Here is an 8051-nt window from a genome sequence, read left to right as displayed (position 1 = left end):
AGGAAGAAGCCTACTTTTTAGGAGGAGGAGGAGGAGGAGGAGAGGTAGTGACCGGAGGCGGGTGAGTGAGGGCGTGGATCTTGTGGCGGTAGAAGTGAAGCCGTCGATGGCGTGCGGCAACCTCGGCGGCGGCCGTCCAGGAGAGGCCGCGGACGAGGCATGGGCGGTGCATCGTCCGGCGGATCTGTTGGCGGAAGGCGGCGGAGGAGGGAATCTGGCGGGGGCGGAAGGTGAGGTTGAGTGGGGAGTGGGGAGTGGCGGCGCGTTCGATCTGGGGGAGAATGGGAGAGGTGGTTTAGGTTTAGATGGTGCGGCGTTGGATTGGTAGTTGGGTGAGGCGAGTCTCGAGAGCAACTACTGCCCGTCGGATGCGTTGGAAGCCCGCGGATGGGTGAGCTGGCACTGCGGGTACGCGCTACATCGCGCGCGGATTTAATTCATTTAATTTCGTTTGGGAGAGGGAGACGCGCGTGGCGTGATGGACACGTGCAGACGCATGACGCCTTCTCATCTGTGCACAAGCCAACCCTGATCGTTTGCCGTAGGCACATATATATACAGCAGCCCTGCTGCTGCAAGCCGGGATCGTATCGCCTCCTCAGATCCTTCGATCGACCAATCCGGCCAATATTCCAATCTCGCATCCTCTCGATGTCGGCTCTGGTGTCCGCTCTCCGCTCCGCCGGCCGTCCGCGGATCTCCGCCGGCACCATGTTTACGACGCCGGTGACCGGCTCCTACCTGTTCAGGATCGACCAGTACACGCGCCTCCAGGAGATGGTCGACGTCGACACTATGATCGAGTCAGAGACTTTCAGCGTCGGCGGCCACGACTGGCGCATCCGGTGCTACCCCAAGGGAAAAGTGGGGTACGAAGGATTCATCTCCCTCGACCTCAACCACGCCAGCCATGACAAGACCGGCAACGCCACGGCGGATTTCCGGATGAGCATCCTCGACCACGCCGGGAACCCGTGGACCCCTGACGATATCCAATTGTCAAGCGAAACCAATGGTGAGACTCTACGCGAAGCGCAGAATTTCTCGAGCGACGGCTATCTCTCGTGGGGCTGGGAAGAGTTCATGAAGGTTGAAGACCTGGACGAGGAGGAGTTCCTCAAGGACGGCTGCTTGTCCATCCTATGCGACGTCACCGTCCTCACCATGCGCACGTATCCTATCTGTGTCTGAATTTACTTAAGGATGTTAATTGTAATTGGAGAAGATAGATCAATCGATCGATATGCATGCGATTTACAAGTTTCAGTGGTGGTGTTGTTTTTTGCGACAAGGACTGAATTCTTTTGAGTCATATTTCTAGATCAAAGTCATATTTCAAGTTTCAAAAGATCAAAGTTCAATAGTGATCCTCCTCATATCCAATTTCCTTCAAAATTCATCGGGTTGTCTACTCTCAGCTAGCTGCGCCACAGAATTATGTTTTGGTCCGCCACAGAACAATCTACAGGTATACTCGATTTTGTGCTCCCTGGTGTATTATACAGGTTTTATACACCGTATACAGGTTATATACTGATATAATATAGACAGATATAATATGGACATATATAATCATCACATTACTTAGAGCCCGATCGAGTTATACATATAGCTCCATACAACTCATAATCCATGCAAATTAATTAAGTTCTCATCATCTCTAGATACAAACGAAGTGACACCGGCCGCCGCCTACAATATGATGAAATAGAGTACCGCCGCGACGATGGTGAGCAAGAGCGAGAGCACAAGGAAGGTCTTCATCTTGCTCTTGTTCGCTTGGTGCGTCCTCCACTTGGCAACCGCCTCGTGTCTAGTCGGGTACCCTTTGTAGCAGTTGCCGCTGAACTTGTGCACCTGTTTCTTGCACTCCTCCCACTTCTCGTACACTCCTGGAACCCGCCCCTCGAACACGACGTAGTACGTCATCTCTATGGACACAAGGCATATTAGTATATAACGCAATGGAAAGAGTTAGAGGGTTCACATGCATACATATTCACAAGAATTAAAGCAAGAAATAATAATAAACCTAAAAGACATATAGCATCGGTATCACATAAGTAATATGGTTCAACGATAACGACTACAATAGTAATTGAAGTCCAACAACGATGACCACCGTTTCGAGCAAATTAAGCAATTTAAGTTTACAACACGGTACAAATTGTCCATCGATTCAAAGTAATGCTAGGCACACCGGCCTCAGTCAACGAGACATCTTCTTGAGCGGCTCCGGGAACGGCTTGTACAAGTCCTTCGTCGTCCACGTCCTTCCATCACCCTGCCTATGTAGGCGTTCTTCGATATCCCTCTTAGGCAACGCTCCGATCGCGTGTAAGAGCCCCGATGCGTTGGATACATCTTGTAAGATAATTTCGAGAGCTTTACTTGGATGCGATGGAAGTCTTCTCTAAGATCATCATCTTTGATTTCCCCGACATTTTAATGGGGTCTCGCTTACTAGGTGGCGGAGACATCATCTCTCGCATCCTCGACAAACCCTTTAAGGTGATGGAGGACATAGAAGGCCTCCTTAATGCTGCCAGCTGGCTGCTTGATACAAGGGAAGTCGATCACGTGCTTGAACCCGATCTTTGTAGTGTCCGGCCTCGATATATTGCCCATTCTTGTCGAAGGTGCCTCCATTTTTGGAGTAGCCAAGGATAGCCTCATCGAGAACACCCCTTATTCTCTTGTAGTCTTTCTTCGTCGTCGTACTCGACGAGTTGAAATACTTGGGCTAGTGACCACTTCAGGCAAAGGATGACGAGTGTGCAATATTTATCCCTGCTGAACACATGCAATTGAAATGAAATGTTGAAAAGGATCATCAATTGAATAAATATATAAGAAATCATAAGTTATGACGACCGTGAGCGGATGTGTACTTACTCGGGAAAGACAGAGCGGAAGAATGGTGTTGCTCTCTTTGTACATGAGCATGAAGTTCGGAGGTACCGCACCGCCTTGGTCCGTGTCCTTGAGCCATCCTGGAGCTGGCTATCGCGCATGTAGTAGGGATCCGCTACCGCGATGTGGCGGGGTCTCTCTCTGTTGATCTTCATCTGCGGATTGATCGCGTATAGGCGGACCAAGTTATAGTCGAGCCGTTTCGAGTGAAATAGATTGAAGACGTCCTCGAACGCTATGAAGAAGATATCCGCGGGGTCTTCATTGACGTAGTTCTAGTCGGACGACACCTTGACCGAGAACACCGGGTAATTTGGATCCTTTTCTTTAAGAAGGACGCTCTCTAGATAATGAATAGAGTGCTGCAAAGGGAGCATTGGTCCACTTGCGAGGTGTTCCATGTCCGGAGGCAGTATAGGTTTACCAGCTTCATGACACCGGGGTAAGCCATCCGGTGTAGGTGGTACCATGTCGTCGGCCCGGATCCTCTTAGGAGCAGGCTGGCTCGAAGATGCACCCTTCTTGGCTCCTCTCTTCCTTGCCTTCTTCACCTAACCTACTGGGGGTGCTGGTGGTGCTGATGGTGGTGCTTCGGGTGCTGGTGGTGCTTCTGAGGTTGCTGGGGTTGATTTGGGTGGCTCCCCGATGATCGTCTTATGCAGCGTGTTAGGGCTGAAAACGGTAGCAGGTTTGACTTGAGCTGGATTGCCAGCCTCCGGAGGAGTGTCTTCAGAAAGACCCGTGAAGACCAGGCGCCGCTCGTCACTGTAGGGGGACGACCAAGTTGATCGCCGTGTGTGCGGAAGGCTTGTTCATCCATAGGAGGCATGTACATATCTTGGCTGCAGGCGCCAGTGTTGATGTAGGCATCGATGTCATCATCATCATCATCTACATCGTTGCCATCAAGTGGCGCCATGTCCTGGACCTTAGGTGGTGGCGGTTGCGATGCCGCCGCTTGGCGTACCGTGTGTCTAGTTGACGGTCGTTGTGGTAGCGCTCCCAACAACTGTTTGTGGCGTGTGGTGGTGGCGGCGATCGTCGGTTCCTTCTGGGTGGCGGCGGCGACCTCCGGTTCCTTCAGGGTAGTGGGGGCGGCGACCGCCGTTTCCTTAAGGGTGTCGTCGGCGCTGGCGATCTTGGGCCGGATGATAGGGGAGGTGGCGCCGGTGCTTTTCTTAGCACTCGGAAGACCCCTCCCCCAGACGAATCTAGTTCTCCGGTCATTTCATAAGCCATGAGGTGCAATCCCCAAGGGGCAAAACGTCGCCTTCGTCTGTGCCCGGAGGTTGAAAGTGGGGGATGGCGTAGCGGTACTCCGGCACTACCATTACCAACTTGACCTTCGCCACGTCTTCCGCCAATCTAGCGCCGTGCATAACGCGGGAAGCCATGACAAGGCCGTGATACGTCTCCGACGTATCGATAATTTCTTATGTTCCATGCCACATTATTGATGATATCTACATGTTTTATGCATACTTTATGTCGTATTTATGCATTTTCCGGCACTAATCTATTAACGAGATGCCGAAGAGCCGATTCTTCGTTTTTACGCTATTTTTGGTTTCAGAAATCCTACAAAGGAAATATTCTCGGAATTGGACGAAATCAACGCCCAGGGGCCTATTTTTGCACGAAGCTTCCAGAAGTCCGAAGGAGAGACGAAGTGGGGCCACGAGGCGCCGCCACAACAGGGCGGCGCGGCCCTGGCGTGTGGGGCCCTCGTGTGGCCCCCTGACCTGCCCTTCCGCCTACTTAAGGCCTCCGTCGCGAAACCCCCCGTACCGAGAGCCACGATACGGAAAACCTTCCAGAGACGCCGCCGCAATCCCATCTCGGGGGATTCAGGAGATCGCCTCCGGCACCCTGCCGGAGAGGGGAATCATCTCCCGGAGGACTCTTCATCGCCATGATCGCCTCCGGATCGATGAGTGAGTAGTTCACCCCTGGACTATGGGTCCATAGCAGTAGCTATATGGTCGTCTTCTCCTTATGTGCTTCATTGTCGGATCTTGTGAGCTGCCTAACATGATCAAGATCATCTATCTGTAATGCTATATGTTGTGTTTGTTGGGATCCGATGGATAGAGAATACTATGTTATGTTGATTATCAATCTATTACCTATGTGTTGTTTATGATCTTGCATGCTCTCCGTTATTAGTAGAGGCTCGGCCAAGTTTTTACTCTTAACTCCAAGAGGGAGTATTTATGCTCGATAGTGGGTTCATGCCTCCATTAAATGCGGGACGAGTGATAGAAAGTTCTAAGGTTGTGGATGTGCTTGTTGCCACTAGGGATAAAACATTGATGCTATGTCCGAGGATGTAGTTATTGATTACATTACGCACCATACTTAATGCAATTGTCTGTTGTTTGCAACTTAATACTGGAAGGGGTTCGGATGATAACCTGAAGGTGGACTTTTTAGGCATAGATGCATGCTGGATAGCGATCTATGTACTTTGTCGTAATGCCCAATTAAATCTCACTATACTTATCATATCATGTATGTGCATTGTCATGCCCTCTCTATTTGTCAATTGCTCGATCGTAATTTGTTCACCCAACATGCTATTTATCTTATGGGAGAGACACCTCTAGTGAGCTGTGGACCCCGGTCCTATTCTTTACATCAAATACAATTCTATCGCAATACTTGTTCTATCGTTTTTCGCAAACAATCATCATCCACACTATACATCTAATCCTTTGTTACAGCAAGCCGGTGAGATTGACAACCTCACTGTTTCGTTGGGGCAAAGTACTTTGGTTGTGTTGTGCAGGTTCCACGTTGGCGTCGGAATCCCTGGTGTTGCGCCGCACTACATCCCGCCGCCATCAACCTTCAACGTGCTTCTTGACTCCTACTGGTTCGATAAACCTTGGTTTCTTACTGAGGGAAAACTTGCTGCTGTGCGCATCATACCTTCCTCTTGGGGTTCCCAACGAACGTGTGTATTACACGCCATCAGGCCGCTAGCAACTTCCACCAACTTGCCGCCGGGCTCCACCGTTTGCAGAAGTATGCATTGTTCATCCTGAGTCAGGGGCGCCATGTTGGGCATCGTGAGATGGCAGTCACGAAAGGCATATATAGTTAAAGAAGATGACGCGAAGGAGTAACTAATGAGTTTACCTCCTTGATGGCGTCGATCTCGGCTACTGTCGATACAAGGGCAGCGGTTGGGGGCGTCGATGCGACCAGTTGGAGCTGCGGCGGCGGTTGGAGCTGCGGCGTCGTGTGGAGCGGCAGCGTCTGGTGGAGCCCCGACGCCGGCGTCGGGTGGAGCGGCACCGTCGGCGACACGTGGAAGCTTGAGTTGCTGCCGCTGATGCTGGGCACATGTATCGGCCCCACTTGACCTCCCGCATTCCAAGCAGCTAACCCCTCCATCAACCCGGGGGATGATCCGCCGGATCTTCTCGTCCAATAACTTGTTCATCATCTCCGTGTTCTCCACAGGCTTTTCGGCCACCAGCTTCTCTAGTGACTCCACCTTCTTCTTCGGCTCCTCGAACCTCGGATTTATCCTTAGCCGACGACCTCCTCTCCAGCTTTCTCGTCTTGGCATCCGATCCGTAGTACTCGGATAGCTTCATACTTGTGCCAAAGCTGGACACACGGCCACCCGATGTCGGTGGCTTGTACAGCTCCCTCTGCTTGTATTTGTTTGTCGCCCTGTTGAAAGGCATGTCCCACGGTTTCGTCGACCCCTGGGACGACGGGCCAGCCGTACAACTAGCCTTCGTCAACTCTTCATCCTTCAGACAAAGGAACTTAAGGTTAGCCCATTTGGCTTCATTGCCTAATAAGATGAGCGAAATAATATAGAACTATCCTTACCAGGTACTTCTCGAAATCCCTCACGTCTTTGTGATCCGTAATAAATTCCCCGTCTTCCGGTCTAAGTAGTAGCGGGACCGGACAAAGTTTCTAGCTCTGTACATCCTGGATTTTGTGCCGGGGGTTTTCTTTCCCAGACGTACCATCTCGGCATCCTCCTTGTCCCAAGTGGGCTGTTTTCCTCGGTAACCGCCGCTTCCGCAATGGTGGGTCCCTAAGTTCAAGTCCCGCATTTTCTTCCCCGGGCGGTCCATTTTTTAACACTCGTCGATCCGTAAGTAAGACTTGAATGCATTAAAGTCTTCTAAGGAGAGCGACGGGTCTTTGCTACTTATCCTCTCCCAGCTTTCACCGGCCTCGATCTTGTTCTTCAGCCGGTTCTTCCAGCTGCTCAAGGCGGTGCTCATCTTCGTGAGAACTAAAGAGTCCACCTTCTTATTGAACGGCTCCGGGAACGTGTATCGTTGGTGAAGCTTCTGGAGGAGGGATTGGATAGCCACGTTCTCCTTGCTTCTGAGGTCCTGAGTTAGGATCGGCACGGTTTCACGGACGATGCACCCTAGTTGCATGCTGTACCCTTTGGCAACCCACGAAGGCTCCATCGGTAGGCCACTTTCGGAGACTACCGTGACAACATCGGTGACGTTGGCGAGCACTTGCGGCCTCCGATCCCTCCTTGGCCTCCTCGCCGTCCTCTTCTTCTTACCCTCCTGAGGGTTGCCGCCGCTATCACCTTCCGTGCGGTTGGTCGCGTTCTCTTCACCGGTCTCGGCGGCGTCGTCCCAAGTATCGTCATTGTCGCCGGTGTCAGCGGCGGCCCCCCGGCCCTCTCCCTCGGAGGCGGCGTCCCGGCCCTCGTCGGTGTCGTCGGCGGCCCCCCGGCCCTCTCCCTCGGAGGCGGCGTCCCGGCCCTCTTCCTCATCGCCGGGCGACTCGGCGGCGGCCTTCCGGGGCCGCTCGTAGCCCTCCCAGAAGTCCTTGTTGGCCTCTCTTGCTTCTTCGTTCTGGCTCCTGGGCTTAGAAGTGCTGCCCGACATGTTTATTTGCACTTCATTAAAAAGAGGCAAAAAGTTAGTACAAAAGTCAACCAAAAAATGGGCAACTCAATGAAATCCCTGCAAAACCTGGAGCCCACATTCATCACCATATTCACAGATTCTAACCATGTTCATCATCATACAAAATTGTATCCAAATACTACTACATCAAAACACTGGAGCTACAACTACATCAAAACCTGGAGCATCAAAAACCCGAAGCATCAAAACCTAGAGCATCTACAACAAAAC

This window comes from Lolium rigidum, chromosome 4 (assembly GCF_022539505.1).
Source record: "Lolium rigidum isolate FL_2022 chromosome 4, APGP_CSIRO_Lrig_0.1, whole genome shotgun sequence".
NCBI lineage: Eukaryota > Viridiplantae > Streptophyta > Magnoliopsida > Poales > Poaceae > Lolium > Lolium rigidum.
This window is presented reverse-complemented; position numbering follows the sequence as displayed.